Consider the following 17,259-nt stretch of genomic DNA (forward strand, 5'->3'; position numbering starts at 1 on the left):
TTATTTCAGAGGCACAAGCATGGTGAGTAGATGTACCTCTGAATTCTGTACATCATATAAATAAAATTAAATATAAGATTTATGAGATGCAGAGAAAATTTTTGATAAAATTCAAATTTGGGGCCATAGCAATAGTGCAGCGGTAGCTCGTTTGCCTTGCACTCTGCTGACCCAGGATGGATCTTGGTTTCCGTGTCCCATGTGGTTCCCCAAGCTAGGAGTGATTTCTGAGCACATAGCCAGGAGTAAGCCCTGAGCGTCACCAGATGTGGCCATAACTCCCCCCAAATTCTAATTTATTTAAGGTAAAAATGGGGGACAGAGGACAGAACTCCACACTGAAAATCCTGCATACAGTAAACTAACAGTTAACTTCGTATTTATTGACAAGAGAAAATATTTTTTTTGTTCTGAGATTACTCACCGCTATAATTCATCATATTATAGGAAGTCCTAGTCAAAGCAATTAGGCAAATCAAGGAAATAAAAGGGACACAAATTGTAAATGAAGAATTAAATCTGTCACTATTTCAAGAAGGCATAACAATGTACGAGAGGCTCTAGAAAACTTCTTGTAAATTATAAACAAATACAATAAAAAACTACAAGTAGATGTACAAAATGCTGCTTCATCTCTATATGGAAACAACTAGAAAAAAATCCATAAAATAATCCTATTTACAATTGAAAATAAAAATTGTGTGTAAACTTAAGAAAGGCGATGAAAAATATATTCGCAAAACTAATAAGTGACTAATAAAATAAATAAACGATAAAGGGAAATGAAAGAAACTTCCATTCCATTGTTCAGAAAAAATTAAGATTATTTAATAACCTGACCATCTTACTCAAATAATTTTACAGGATCAATATATATCTATTAAAATAAATATATTTTACCTATAAGTAAATAAAATGAAGGTTTATTTTTAGTACAATGAAAACAATATTTGGAACTGACCACTCTAAAAAGAACTGGGTGTTGAAAGGGGCTAAAGTGACATATGTGCCCCTTCATTAACAGAAGTGCACAACACAGTGTCAGAGAGAGAGAGAGAGAGAGAGAGAGAGAGAGAGAGAGAGAGAGAGAGAGAAGAGAGAGAGGGAGTGAGAGAGAGAAAGAGAGGGAGTGAGAGAGAGAGGGAGAGAGAGAGAGAGAGAGAGAGAGAGAGAGAGAGAGAGAGAGAGAGAGAGAGAGAACGCGAAGTAAAGTGCCTGCCCCAGATCTAGAGCAGGCAGGAAAGCATGAATGGGTGGAGGAGATCATCAGGGAGGATGAGGCAGACTAGAAATATTGGTGGCAGGAATGCACTGGTGAAGGTTATTGTACATTTGTATGACTGTAAAAGAAACTTATTAGGAACAACCTTGTAAAGATGGTGTTTAAATAAAAAATAAAAAAAATATTTCCAGTAGTATTATTGAAGGACACAGAACAGATGCCTCTTAATTTTGTATAAAATTACAAAAACATGTCAAATGCTCACAAAACTACTGAAAAAAAAGATGGGGAGACATTAGAATCCCATCTTTTGTTATAGCTATGAATGTTTAACACTTTGATTTTAACTAACTATATATAGTATATTATATATATTATATATAGTAATCAAAACAGTATCAGAATAAAATCAGATTTTTCAACACATGGAATAGATAGAACCAAGAACCTAGAAATTGAAGAGGGGTGTATTGTTTATGACTGAAACCCAACTATAAACATGTTTGTAACTGTAGTGCTTACATAAAAAATATTTTAAAAATTATAGAAAAATGTATAAATAAAAATTAATTTTATATATAGGAACAATTAATTTTCTAAAAATGATCTAAGAACTTTAAAGAAAGAAAGAAAACTAAATTTTTACTTTACTTTAAACACTGTTGTATACAATATTATTATTGTTAGGTTTCATGCAAAAATACATTTAAACAGCATACCTTCAACCAGGAATACTCCATCCTGAACCAATTGTCCCAGCATAAACCCTCTCCATACTTTAATGGCTGCCCTGGCTATGCACTCTGATTCCTATTAAAGATAAATTCTAAGTTTCCTTTGCTTTTGAACATTTGTCATTTCCTTGCAATTTTTTTTACGTTGCACATATGAAAAATTATTCTGGGTCTTTTATTCTTGTTGACTATATTAATTCAGCATGAACTCTTCAAACATATTCACATCAAAGAAAATTGAATACTACCATGCTATATTATCATGATTTATTTATTTATTATCATGATATCATTTATATGATATAATTTTATTAAAATATGAAAATATAAAATTACTGGAAGAACTACTTTGGAATTTGAAAAATATTGGTTTGTTTTGAATATGAATGAATCTGACAAAAATTTGCAATCTCGAAAAATATATTTATTTTATTAAAACAGATTCATAGATGACATTTGAGAGTATAAATTCTACTAGGAATTTTACTAATATTCTGAATAGTTATAATAAACTAATTATTTTGCTACTATTAAATTATTTGACTATAAAAAAACTCAGTGTAGCAAAGGGTATTCTATGATAACAGTGTTAATTATACACTGTGGAACAAATATATTTATATACATTTATGAACTTCATTTTCATTAAACATTGGTTATTAAAAGTTATAATATAGTCTTCCTTACAAGTACAAAAATATGTTATATACAATTTATGCACATTACAATTATAATTAAATTATAAAAGTAAACAAATGGAATATATTTTACTGGATAGAAAAAATGAGACATTATAGACATTGGAACTTCACTCTAATTTGTAGACTAATAATTCCTTAAGCAGAGTTATAGCTTTTTTTAGTATGTACATGTATTATATATTTTTATTATGTACAATTAATTTTGTATTGCAAACCAATTTTAATTTAATAAGAATTGCTATAAAGACTCTCTCTTTTCCTCATAATATTAGTAACTTTGTCCAACTATGTGTTCATTTAAAATGATCATCACAGTCAACTTAATAATTGGTCTTCTTTCACAAGTATGCTACAGACTTTTAGTAACTCTAATTTATGACTGAAGAGATAATACAGCAGGTAAGGTGCTTACCTTAGATGTGGCCAATCATGGTTTGATTCCCAATATACTAAGTTAAAACAATAGTGATTTTTGCTTTTTGGCTTTTGGGCCATACCCAGTGACGTTCAGGGGTTACACCTGGCTATGCACTCAGAAATCGCTTCTGGCATGGGGGATCATATGGGACGCCGGGGGATCAAACTGTGATCCTTCCTAGGCTAGTGCAAGCAAGGCAGACACCTTACCACTTGTGCAATCACTTCAGCCCCAACAAAAGTGATTCTTGAATGCAGAGACAGCATTCTGATCATTCTTGATGTGGCCCAAAACAATCAAACCAATAAAATAAACTCTATTTCTAGGAACTAAAAATATAAAATATATGCTATTAGTTTTAATCACAATGCTGTATGCTAAATGTTCATCATTTATGTGATAACACTGAAATGTTGTGCCATATATTCTACCTACCAATTCCTGAAAAGCACGTTGTATTTTGCTTTTATCAGATTCTGTAAACAAATGGGACTCCAAGAACTTGAACAAGGCCAAGCGACCACACATATATCTAGCATGTGTGAGACTGTAACTTCAATGACCACTGAGCACCACTGGGTACATCTATTTTTACTTCTGGATGAAAAGAATGACAATATAAAACATTATGGTCAGATGCTAAACCAAGATAATTCCTCTAGAAAAGTGCAAAGAATTTTTTCATAAGAGTTATATTTCCAGTTAATAAACTCTCCAACCAAAAGGAATAGTGTTACATTGATACAGAAAAACAAAGGATTTATTAGGAAAAAATTTACCTATGCTGCTTATATGCTCAAACTTCCAAAATAAACACAGATTCAGATTAAAAGTTTGGAAAACAGCCATACAAACATAATATATTTTTTAAAAAGAAAAAAAATGATAAAGCAAAGAAAGGCTAACATATTAAACCAGGGGTCTTCAAACTTTTTAAAGTGGGGGCCGGATTACGATCCCTTAGAGAGCTAGAAGGCCGGACTATATGAGCTACTAATTCCTACTCACACTGCACATATCTTATATAAATAAAATGAAAACCATTTATAAATAAACAGATCACGCACCAGTATTTCAATGGGAACTGTGGGCCTGCTTTTGGCTAATGAGATGGTCAATGTCCGGTTCCATATTTGTCACTGCCAGCCGTAATAAGTGATGCAAATGGGCATCAGTTAATCTTGATCTGGTTGGAGATTTCAGATGTTTCATTCTTGAAAAAGTCTGTTCACAGGCATAAGTGCTACCAAAGATGGTTACCATTTTGAGTGCATGGTTCCTGATATTTGGATATACACTGAGTGTATATGCTGGCAGGTATCTTGGCAAGCAAACAGCGCTCACTGCTGGCCGGCCGGATCAGACTCTTCTGCGGGCAGCATGTGGCCCACGGGCCGTAGTTTGAAGACCCCTGTATTAAACTAAATAGTACTAGTTCTATTAAAATAATGAAAGTAATTAATATAACATCTTGTTAAATGATTGCTAGAACAAGATATCCAATTCTTTTCGATACATGCACCAAACAGTCAAAATTTATGAAGTATGTGCTAATAAAAATGAGTAACTTTTATATCTCCACATGAAATGTCATGAAAGTAGATATTTACAATATTATGAAGGTATATATTTACTATAAACTATCACTATGTTTGTTATACAGGTAGATATTTACTATATAAAGAAATTTATGGGGGGTGTCAGAGAGATAACACAGCAAGTAAGACACTTGTCATGCATGCAGGTGACCCAAGTACAGTACCCTGCATCCCATACTGTTTCCTGAGTCGTTGGAAAGTAGCTCATGTGTGCAGTTATGTGTGAGTGTGGTCCAATCCCACTCACAAAGAAAAATGGAAAACTCTAATATTTGGAAAATGAGGAAATAACTGTTAAACACCAACAGATCAAAAATAAAATAAAAAGATTCCTCATTATGATGAGTATGAAAACAGCACTATCAAAATCTATGCGACAAAGGCAGAATTAAAGGGGAAGCTCACATCAATACAGGCTTATGCAAGGAAAGAAAAAAATTAAAACCTATGACCAATTTTTACAATTTGAGAGATTAGTAAAAGAACAAAAAATTAATCTCAAAGTGAATACTAAGAAGTAATTAAAATAAGAGTAAATTGAGAGGGAAATAATGGAGGGCACCAAGACCAAACAGGCGTATGAACATTGAGTAGCAATAAAAAATGATCAGACTTAAACACCAAATCCAAAGCCAACTACAACAGAATCGATTCCCAATCTACAATAAACTAGATTCAGAAGAGACAGCCCGAGGGGCAAAGAGGGGAGATATGGATGCATGCTGGGAACAGGGGTGGAGGGAGGACAACATTGGTGGTGGGAGTGCCCTTGATTCAATGTCACTATGTACCTAAAATACTACTGTGAAAGATTTGTAATCCATTTTGGTCAAAATAAAAATTATTAATAAAAAAATCAATACTATATAAGTAAGTTAGCAGGAGACCAGATAAATAGTAAAGGAGCCAGGGAACTTGTTTTACTTGTCACTGATTTCAGTTCTTATTTCTTGACCACATGTAGTTCCCCAAGCACCAATCAGAATTAGTTTTGTCATGTGTGGACTCCAAACAAAAGAAAAAAAAAAGTGATTCAAAGTGTAATGAAGCCAGGATTTGACTTCATTATTTTCCATTTAAAAAAATAAACAAGATTGAAAATTATTTAGCAGACTCATGATGAAAAAAGAAAGCCCAAACCTAATCAAAAATGGAAGAGGAGAAATTATAATAGATTAGCTAGTAAGAGTTTGCTAGAAAGAATATTATGCCACTACACCAGGTGAAATAGATGCAGTTTAGAATTAATATCAGAAAGAAGTAGGAATAACTCCAAGAAGTCAATCATGAGCAAAGAAAACTTACCACCTACACTCGTCAAGCTCTTCGGAAATATTGAAGGGAAAGGAATAATTTGTCACAGCTTTATGAAGCCATCATCACACTATTACTAAAAGAATAGATATTACTAAAAAAACAATCACAGGCATATTCCTGATAATTATTGATGAAAAGATACTCAGGAAAATACCAGTGAATCAATTAAAAATATATTAAAATGATCATATCGTAAGTTAAGTGGAATTTTATATTAGGGGTGCAAGAGTGCTTTAGTAAATGGAAATTAACCCATTAAATACATCAATCAACATATATAATTAAAGACATAATATAAAATTAGGTAATAATTAGGTAAGACTGGCAAATCATCTCAATACAAATTATTATAGAAACAATGTCATCAAAGTATTTGTTTATGTAAGGATCTGGGTCAGAATTACCATATTGATGCAACTGATGCAGTCAAAACAATTATGGTGAGACATAATTTAATTTAAATATGTAAGTAAGGTTATTCTTATTAAATATAATAAATTATGTTATAGAAAGAATAAATTACTTTAAAAAGAGAATAAGAATTATAACAAATTAATAATTAAATACAACATTGGTTTCTTCTAATAGCAGTGGAAATTTTTCTTACACATATAAAATTTAAATATATGAATAAAAATACTTTTGTCAAAATAGCATAATTTTTTGATGGAAAAAGATAGACTGGAGGCTAGAATGATAGTACAAGGGAAAGACACTTGCCTTCCCTGTGAAGGACCTTGGTTTGATTCTTGGCAGTACATATGTCCCCAACCACTATCATGAGTAGTCCCTGAATATGCTGTCCATAGATATACAGGATACCTAGTGTACAAAGACTGAGACTGATTATTGACTGATGGTCAATAGCAGTTTTATTAAGGAGGCTAGCTTTGGACTTTTATATTCTACTGGCCTAATCTACATTATAATTCTATTATTAATCAAAGAGAATTAATCATGAGGCCAAATGAAAATTAATTATGAAGGCCACAGAGGAATAGGAATGAAAACACAGGTTTGCCTGCTTTAAGAAGAAAAATATGTATATGGATCCTTTCTCAAGGGGCAGCCTGAAATGAATGCTTGTGCAATATACACCCTGGCTGTTATCTCCAGCTCAGTAGGACCCATATATACTGGAGCCATGTCACTCTAGGAAAGTTGTTTCCAAGGCCTGTGCATCCATTCATGGAACTTCCTCACTGGCAACTACCCTGCAAGGTGGATCTTGGTCATTACTGGACTTCAAATTTAAGCTTAGAGCCATGATTGATCCCTAAGCACAGTAACATGTAGCATCGCCAAAATAACAAAAACGAAACAAGAGATTGCATAATATGAGGTCTTTTCTGTTTTCTATAGATCTGATTCTGTGCTTAATAGAGTATATAAAATTGAGTATAGCAATTTAAAAATTATTTTAATGAAGGTATTTTATTTTTTTTAAATAAAGCTGAAATACTTATTTTGGAGGGAAATTTAGAGCTAGAGCTGAAATACTCAGGATGTTTTTCTGTGTTTGTCCTCAGGGTTCACTTCCAGCATATTTGTGGGACCATTGGCTGTGTTGGGAAATCAGCTACAAGCAAGACAAACCCTTAGCTCTGTGTATTCCCTCTGATTCAAAATAGAAACCTTTATTTGTTTGGGTTTGGTTTCAATTTTTGGGCCACACACGCCTATCTCAGGGGTTACTCGTGGCTCTGCACTCAAGAATCACTCCTGACAGGCTCAGGGGACCATATGGATGCCAGGGATAGAACCCAAGTTTGTCCCAGGTCAGTTACATGCAAGGCAGACACCCTATCGCTGTGCTATCCCTTCAGCCCTTCAAAATGGAAATGTCTCACGTGCTGTGTAACTGTTAATTTTTCATTTTTGTCACAAAAATTTAGAAATCTATGTCTTATCATTACATTGGCAAATGTTTAAATCGTTTATTAATCATAATTTTATCCATTTTCTTATAAGCTATTTTTTATTGTTGAGAAAACAAATTTTTTATAATTAATTTATATATTAGTTACTAAGCATTTTCTTTCAAATCACCTACCTATATTTTTACATGCTTAACTTAGCTAGTGATCCATTCTAAAAGTTTTTTTATTATTTATGAGATATAGACCGATATGTATATACTCAGATATATATTAAATATTGTTATATATTCAAAAATTTGAGTACCTTTTGATAAAGAATTAGTTCATAGATACTCACAGCCATCAGTGGGTTCAATAGTCAGCTAGGAAGAGTCTCAAGAATCAGAGAAGTTTCTATACTTATATATATTATATTGTTTATGACAATAATAAAATACAAAATACAAAACAACTTTCCTACAGTGACATGGCCCAAGCATATATGGATGCTATTGATCTCTGAAGATAACAGCCAGCGGGTGTTATGTATATCCATATTATGTCTAAAAGAAAAGGTAGGTACATGATGAAATTTTCAGTGGAAACTAGTCTCAAGTTTCCAGGTATGTCATCAAATTGAATCATAATGTGAATTTTTAAGTTATTATATTATTATATTATAATCATATTATAATTTTATTATATTATATTATTGTATATATTATATATTATATTAAACAGTGGTTTATGATAACATCTGTACAGTTTTGCCAAGCATGAACACTTACTCAGATTTTGGTGTTAAGAAATTACATAATATGGGGCCAGAGAGATAGCATGGAGGTAAGGCATTTGCCTTTTATGCAGAAGGTCATTGGTTTGAGTCCCAGCATCCCATATGGTCCCCTGAGCCTACCAGGAGCTATTTCTGAGTGTGGAGCCAGGAGTAACCCCTGAGTGCTGCTGGGTGTGACCCAAATCCCTCCCCCAAAATTATGTAATAACTCAATGCAAGCAAAGTTCAAAAATCCTTGGATTCTCAAATTCTATATCCCTATTTATCTACATTGAACTGCATGACACTTTATAAAACATAAGAATAAAGCATATATTGACTTCTGATCTATAACACTGATGTATATGTTCTTAGAAATGTCATTTTGCAAGAATATTTTCTGTGTACATTATAGTAGAAACAATAACGTAATTTACTGTAGCATAGGTATTTGACTTTGTGGTAAAGTTCCAGCCTTCTGTGTGTGATACCACAAGTTCAATCCCTGACACCACTCACTGATACTTGTCATGCTTGATGTCATAATAATAAAATAAAATAAAATAAAAACTGGTTTCATTTAAAATGCAAACATGCTATAATGTATTTTGTGACTATAATTTAGGTTTTTTCATGACTCTTCTACAGCAAGAGAAAAAGGGTCGATAATATGTCCACATACCTGTAACATAGTAGTTTACAAAAAATATGGTTGTTTGGATAAAAGGACAAATATATGAAGAATGTCTAAATAATTATTTTAAAGTCTTTTAAAAATGATTAAAATATGTATCATTATGTATTTAAATATGTTTTTTGGGAGGGTCACACCCGGCAGTGCTCAGGGGTTACTCCTGACTCTACACTCAGAAATAGTTCCTGGCAAGCTCAGGGGACCATATGGGATGCCGGGACTCAAACCACCTTCCTTCTGAATGCAAGGCAAAAGCCCTACCTCCATGCTATCTCTCCAACCCCAAGTATGATTTTAAAAAAAAAATCAATGAAGACAGTTTATTTCATTCACCTGATCAACCAAAAGTTAGACAAAGTATCATGTTTTCTAGAAATAAATGTTTTATTTAGGGTAATAAACTTAAATTTTAGAAAGGGTCAATAATGAGGACAAAATGTATTATTTTAAATTTTGATTAACTTAGCTTTTTAAATAAGTCAAAAAGCAAGATTGCTGATGAACGATATATAGAAATGATAATTTTTATTGTCTGTTTATTTATTCCAAAGATAAGATTTTGCTATAGTTTGTTACAGTTGCAGATTTTCTTCATTATTATTTAACATTATAATATCTATATTTTTGTCCTTGAAATTTATGAGGCACATTATATAATTAATACTGGGGAATCTGAAACCTTGAGGCAATTCTCATAATAATTTTTTATATTTTGTATTTAAAATTTTCCCCAAGTCATTTTCATATTTATATTTCATTTTTCACAAGACCACTGAGTTCATAGAGGAATTATGAATAAAGAGAAAAAAACCTTTGTTTAATTCTTTCAAGAAAATCACGCTTAAACAATTTTTCTATGTAAAGGACTATAATGACTTGAGTGTGAGAAAAAGCTACTATGTAAATATAAAACCTGTTCTGACAAGTGAATCTTATATGTTAAGACATTACATATCATATGAATACCAAAATAAAACATACATTTTAAACAAGCCTACATAAATAAAAAGAGGGTATCCTGGAATTTTGTAAAATAATTGTTTTTGCTGTAAATATATAAGAATATTAAATAATTAGGTAGAATTTGAGATTAAACTTGTTGTTTGTGCTTGTGTGTATCTGTGTATTTATGCTAGATAGGGTGTAAGAAAAGCTATCACATTCTATTATAATTCTCTGAAAGTAAATATTTATTTTTTTGGATAAAACACAGTACTTATATATTTTTAATTTTTCTTAATTCTCATTCTTACAGAATTGTATATTTGTAGGACTTATCTGCTTCACATAATTTTTTTAATTTTTAATTTTGATCATAATAGCTTATATAACTTTCACAGTAGTATTTTAGATACATATTAACATTGAATCAGGGGAATGAATATCCATCACCAAATTTGTCTTCGCCCCATCCCTGTTCCCTTTCTGCAACCCATATACCCCACCATCACCCCCCCAGGCCGCTAGAGTAGGTGGTCCCTCTTTGTCTAGCTTACTATTAGTGATCATATATATGTTTAGTCCTGGTATCCTTCCTTGTTTCCCTCTCTATTTAAGAGGCGGAGCTAGATAAATTGAGTTATGTGGTTTTGTTTGAAGGAAAGAAAAGCACTAGTTTGGGGTACAAAATAAGAAATAATAAAATAAAAATAAAAAAGAAGTCAAATATGCTAAAAATGGGTGGAGTCCTGCTAGAGGCTTTCAACCTCAGTTTGAGAGAGGATGTGAAAAAGGTAATTGAAACACCACAACAATACAGAAATATCAAATTAAATATCCAGTGAGCACTAGAGCAATAAAGACAAGCACCACACAATAGTCTTGGTTATGAAAACAAATCATGCCAGAGTGCAAAAAGAAAGAGAAAGATTAGATAATAAAATAAAATAATATTGGAGATATCAACTTCAATCTCTACACCAAAATAAAGACGTCAAAAAAATAGATTATGGGGTCAGTGAAGTGGCGCTAGAGATAAGGTGTCTGCCTTGCAAGTGCTAGCCAAGGAAGGATTGCAGTTCGATCCCCTGGTGTCCCATATGGTCCCCCCAAGCCAGGGGTAATTTCTGAGCACTTAGCCAGGAGTAACCCCTGAAGCATCAAACGGGTGTGGCCTGAAAAAACAAAAAAAAAATATCGATCAATCTATAAATAAATATGTGGAAAATGATTGGTTTTTTTTTTCTTTTTCTTTCCCACCCTGCATAGGCACAGTAACTATTGGGGTTATTATAGAGGAAATTCCTTTGGCCTGGGAAATACAGGGTTTCTCCCCCCATGAAATGTACTGTCATGGGATTAACTATACACTCCTTGCATGATCATTTACTCTCCCCTCAGTGCTTTCGTGGTGAATGGAAGACTTCTGCTTCATCTTGGATGGTAAAATCAAACATCTGTATCTAGAGATCTTGGGAACTGTGCAGTTCAAGGAATGGAGCTTATGGTGAATTCTTTCTTTGTGGTCCTAACAGTTCTGCTTTTTCAGTGTCGTTTTAATCCATCGTATTGGTCATTATGTTACTCCTAGGATGGAGACTGGGATAGTCTTTCATTATGTGTCCGGAAGACCCATTCAGTTGCGGTTGTCTCAGTCAGACCTCTGGAATTAGAGATCTTGTTTATTGAACAGATCGTAGACCAAAAGCTAGGCTAGAGCTTTTTGTTGCTGCTGCTGCTGTTGTTGTTGTTGTTGGACCCTGAATGTGTACTGTCCAGTCCTGGTTGTAACATCCAGTCATCTGTCTATAGCAATCTTGGCTTTTGCACAGATCAAAAGGTGACATGTTTTCTGATTTTGTCTTATTGTTGGCTGATGAGGAAGGACAACTTGCTCTTAGATAAAGTTGTTCCCATTTTCTCGTTGTCAGTTTATCAATTTAGAACTGGTGTATGTTGGCGTCAGAGCAGCATTATTAATGTCCTGTTGGGGAATTGGCTACTGGAGCTATTGTGGAGAACTCTGTCATTTCTCTCTGGGATCCAGGAGTCGAGGCTGGACGGTCGGTGTGTAGTTCCCTTAGAGTCTAAGTTGTTTCCACATGTCATACATTCAGGGTGGTAGTTGTCCCTGTGTTGTAAACAAGTATGAGTTCTTATCCCTACTAGATAAGAGCTTGTTTTTACACATAAAATTTCCTCCTTTGGGGGGCCGGGCAGTGGCGCTGGAGGTAAGGTGCCTGCCTTGCCTGCGCTAACCTAGGACGGACCGAGGTTCGATCCCCCGGCGTCCCATATGGTCCCCCAAGCCAGGAGCGACTTCTGAGCGCATAGGCAGGAGTAACCCCTGAGCGTCACCGGGTGTGGCCCAAAAACCAAAAAAAAAAAAAAAAAAAAAAAAAATTTCCTCCTTTGTTTAATATGTCTTTGCAGGAAGAAATGGTGCTATTTGTATTGCTGGTGGATTTGGGGGTGGAGAGAAGAAAACAGACACCCGACAAAAACTAAGAATATATATGCTCACACATATATAAAGAAGAAATTAAATACAAGACGTAATTAAAGGAATAAAGTGGTGCCGGGAGAGATAGCATGGAGACAAGGCATCTGTCTTTCCTGCAGAAGGTGGCTCAGATCTTGGCATCCCATATGGTCTCCTGTGCCTACCAGGGGCGATCTCTGAGGATAGAGCTAGGAGCACCCTCCGAGTGCCGCCAGGAGTTACCCAAAAGAAGCAAAAACAAATCAAATAAAAAAATGAAAACAAAACAAAACAAAATATACAAAACACAACAAAACAAAAATAACAAGAATAAAAAAGAAAAGAAAAAATAACAATGAAAAAGGGAGAAAGTGATACAGGAGATTACATTTAGGGAGAAACAGGATAAGAGGTATTGTTATATAGGTCTATACTTATGACAATAGTATAGGCCCCCCGTTGTCTTTTGAGATTTCCTTGTGAGGTGTGGGGTCCAGGCAGGGAGGTCTTGGGTAGAATTCTTGCAGTGGGGGTCCTTTGGAGCTAATTTCAGTATCAAGCCACAAGTCCACATTAGGGAGAGGTGATTAGGAGGGCCACACTGCATGGGTCAGTCGAAGTGTTGGTTGTATTTTTTTGCCGGGAACAAGGTGAGAGTTTGAGTGGGTGTCTCTTCACTTGGATAGTGGGTACTGGCTTGTTGGGGTAGGAGGCCGGTCTTCATGCCTAATGGATTAAGAACTGAAGGTGAAGAGTTATAATGTGGTGGGGATATCGAGGGTGGGATTGAGGGGTAAAGGGATAGTCGGATATCTGGAGTAGGGAGAGGGAATAGTATATGGGAGGGGTTATATAGGATATAGGTATGGGTTGTTTGTGGTTTAGGTTTGTCCCTTAAAAAGGATTCCTATCTCTGTGTACTCCTGCCCACATATAAGCATATAGAAGTTAGCTTAGGTATATATTAATGTAGAGAGGTGAGGAGAGCAAGAGGTGCGTTGAGTACAGAAAGATAGGTAAGTTTAGTACTTGTAAGGAAAGGAAACTAATAGATCAACTTTTGGATATGTATAGGTTTAGTGTCTCGAGAACTGACTATTGTCTTAGTGAGGTCTATCTATATAGGTGTTTACTCTTTGCAGTATTGTCCACAGCACCCTATATGTCAGCTTTTCTTTCCTATAGAGGAGGTAACCATGTAGTTTTTATTTGACATAAATTGAATTGATGATAGTGAGGTGGAGAAGGTGGAAAAAGAGGGAGAGAAGAAGAGAAAATAGGAAAAACAAAACAAAACCAAACAAACTAATAATCAAACAACAACTACAACAAAAATACGAAGTAATGAGAAGGGAGGGTATAAGAGCAAGTGCATGTTAGTTAGGTTGAACGTGTTTGATGCTTAGGCCCTGTGGTAAAATTTGTAGGTCATGGTTGTTGCTTCGGTGATCAGGCTGGTCATGTGTTTCACGTCCTAAAAGAAGGCATAATCTAGAAATAAAGGGTATTTTAAAGAGTTTTATCCAGCCATTTTCATGATTCAAGCAGAGTATGGTGCCTCGTGTGACTGAGCACCGAGGTTCCACGATAGGATGTTCACCCTTTTTAGCCAGGGAACCCCTATGGACAGAAGAACTGAGAGGTTATTTTAAATGTGGTATGGTTGAGGCATTCAAACATAATGTTTTGAGATGTTTCCATTGGACTCAGTAATTTCCCGTCTTAATCTTTACCTGTAATCCTGTATAAGATCCCTAGTAAATTATTATAGGCCTTTGTAGTAGAACAATAATTACATACCTTTCTCTCTACTCTGCTGTTTTCTGCTGTTGCTGGTTTCTTTATGGTATAATGTCTAGTCGGGCTTTGTGTTGTTTCTCTTCCCTTTGTTTTCGGCTCTACTCCCCAGTATATGGTGATTATTACAGTATTTGAGATTTCTATCCTGTTACAACCTGTTATTTAATTGTGGGGTATTGGTTGTATATCTGGTGTATATTCTTTAGAATAGTGGTATTGTTCTGTGTTTATGTTTTGTCTTCTTGCTTGCTTTTTTAACATAATATATTCTAGGTCCATCCACATTGCTGCAAAGTCTGTGATTGTATCATTTCTGACTGCCATGTAGTATTCCATTGTGTATAGATACCACATTTTAATGATCCACTCATCTGTTGTTGGACATCGAGGTTGGTTCCAGGACTTGCCTATTATACTGAGTGCTGTGATAAATAGTGGGGTGCACACATACTTTGGAATGAATGTCCTTCCGACTTGGGGGTAAATACCTAGGAGAGCAATTGCTGGGTCAAAAGGCAGCTCGATTCTGAGTTCCTTGAGCACTCTCCAGACTATTCTCCATAGGTGTTGGACTAGGGGGCATTCCCACCAGCAGTGGATGAGAGTTCCTTTCATAGCGCATCCCCGCCAACAGAGATTGTTCCCATTATTTTTGATGTGAGCCATCCTTACTGGTGTAAGGTGGTACCTCATTGCTGTCTTGATTTGGGTTTCTCTAATGGTGAGTGAAGGTGAGCATGTTTTCATGTGTTTGTTGTCCATCTTTCGGTCTTCCTCAGAGAAGTATCTATTCAATTCATCTCCCCATTTTTCTATGGCTTTATTAGGTTTTGGGGGACTCAGCTTTCTGAGTGCTTTGTATATTCTGGTTATCAGCCCTTTATCTGATGTGTTGATTGTGAAAAAAATTTCCCATTCAGTTACCTGTCTTCTTGTTTTAAGTTGGGTGTCCTTCACCATGCAGAAGATTCTTAGTTTGATGTAATCCTATTTGTTCATGTTTGATGCTAAAATCCTTGCCATTGGTGTTCCATTCTCGAAGACTTTTTTAATATATAGGTCTTCGAGTGTTCTGCCTATTTCTTCCTCAATAAACTTCATAGATTCTGATCTAATTTCAAGCTCTTTAATCCATTTTGAGTTGACTTTTGTATAAGGATTGAGGTATGGGTCAATTTTCAATTTCTTGCAGACGGTTTTCCAGTGGTACCAACACCATTTGTTAAAGAGACTTTCTTTGTTCCATTTCAAGTTCTTAGCTCTATTGTCAAATATTAGTTGACTGTATATCTGGGGATTTATGTCTGGAAATTCTGTTCTAACCCACTGGTCTGAGGCTCTGTTTTTGTTCCAGTACCATGCTGTTTTGATCACTATGGATTTACAGTATAGCTTCAGGTTAGGTAAAGAGATGCCACCCAGCTTCTTGTTTTTCCATATCTGTTTGGCTATCCTGGGTCTTTTTGGTTCCAGATGAATTTTATGATTGATTGTTCTAAGTCTTGAAAGATTGATGCATGGATTTGGATGGGGATTGCATTGAATCTATATAGAAGTTTGGGTAGGATAGTCATTTTGATTATATTAATTCTATCTACCCATGAGCATGGGATTTTCTTCCATTTCCTTAGTTCCTCTTCAATTTATTTCTGAAGTGTTTTGAAATTTCCCTGGTATAGGTCCTTCACTTCCCTTGAAAGCTGATTCCTAGGTTTTTGATATTTTTTGATACTATTTTAAATGGAATTGTATTTTAATCTCTTTCCTCAGCTTCGTTATTTGTATAGAGAAACACTACTGTCTTTTGTGTATTGACATTGTAGCCAGCCATTTTGCTGTAATGGTTAATTGTTTCTAGTAGTTTTACTGTGGACTCTTTAGGGTTTTTGATGTATATCATCATATCGTCTGCAAAAAATATAGTTTGAGTTCCTCTTTCCCAATTTGGATTCCTTTGATTCCCTTCTCTTGTCAGATTGCTATTGCAAGGACTTCTAAGATTATATTGAATAAGAGTGGAGAGAGTGGACAGTCTTGCCTAGTTCCTGACCTTAGTGGAAATGCTTCTAGTTTTTTACCATTAAAGATATTGTTGGCTGTGGGCTTTTCATAGATTGCTGTAACTATCTTGAGGAAGGTTATTTCTAACCCTATTTTGCTGAGTGTCTTCAACATGAGTTTTTTTTTTTTTTTTTTTTTTTTTTTTTTTGGTGAGTTTTGCCAGTGGTTTGTTTATCTTGTTTATTTTTTTCGAAAAACCAACTCCTGGTCTCATTGATTTTTTTGTATTTATTTCTTAGTTTCTATGTTGTTTATTTCTGCTCTGGTTTTTACTATTTCTTGCCTTCGGGTTGTGGTTGGATTTCTTTGCTGCTGTTGTTCCAATTTCTTGAGATGATCCTTTAAAATGTTGATTTTTGTCATTTTCCTCTTGACATAGGCCTATATTGCTATGAGTTTTCCCCTAATTACTGCTTTTGCTGTGTCCTACAAATTTTGACAAATCGTCTCTTCATTATCATTTGTCTCAAGGAATCTTTTTATTTCTTCCTTGAATTGCTCTTTGATCCAGCTGTTGTGGAGCGCATGTTGTTTAATCTCCAGGTATTAGTTTTTCTCCATTGTTCTTTTTGCAGTCAATTTTGACCTCTGATGCATAATGATCTGATAGGGTGCTTCTAAAGATCCTTACATTTGTGGTCTTATATAGGTTAGATTTG

The sequence above is a fragment of the Suncus etruscus genome, chromosome 2, assembly GCF_024139225.1.
Source record: "Suncus etruscus isolate mSunEtr1 chromosome 2, mSunEtr1.pri.cur, whole genome shotgun sequence".
In the NCBI taxonomy this organism is placed as follows: Eukaryota; Metazoa; Chordata; class Mammalia; order Eulipotyphla; family Soricidae; genus Suncus; species Suncus etruscus.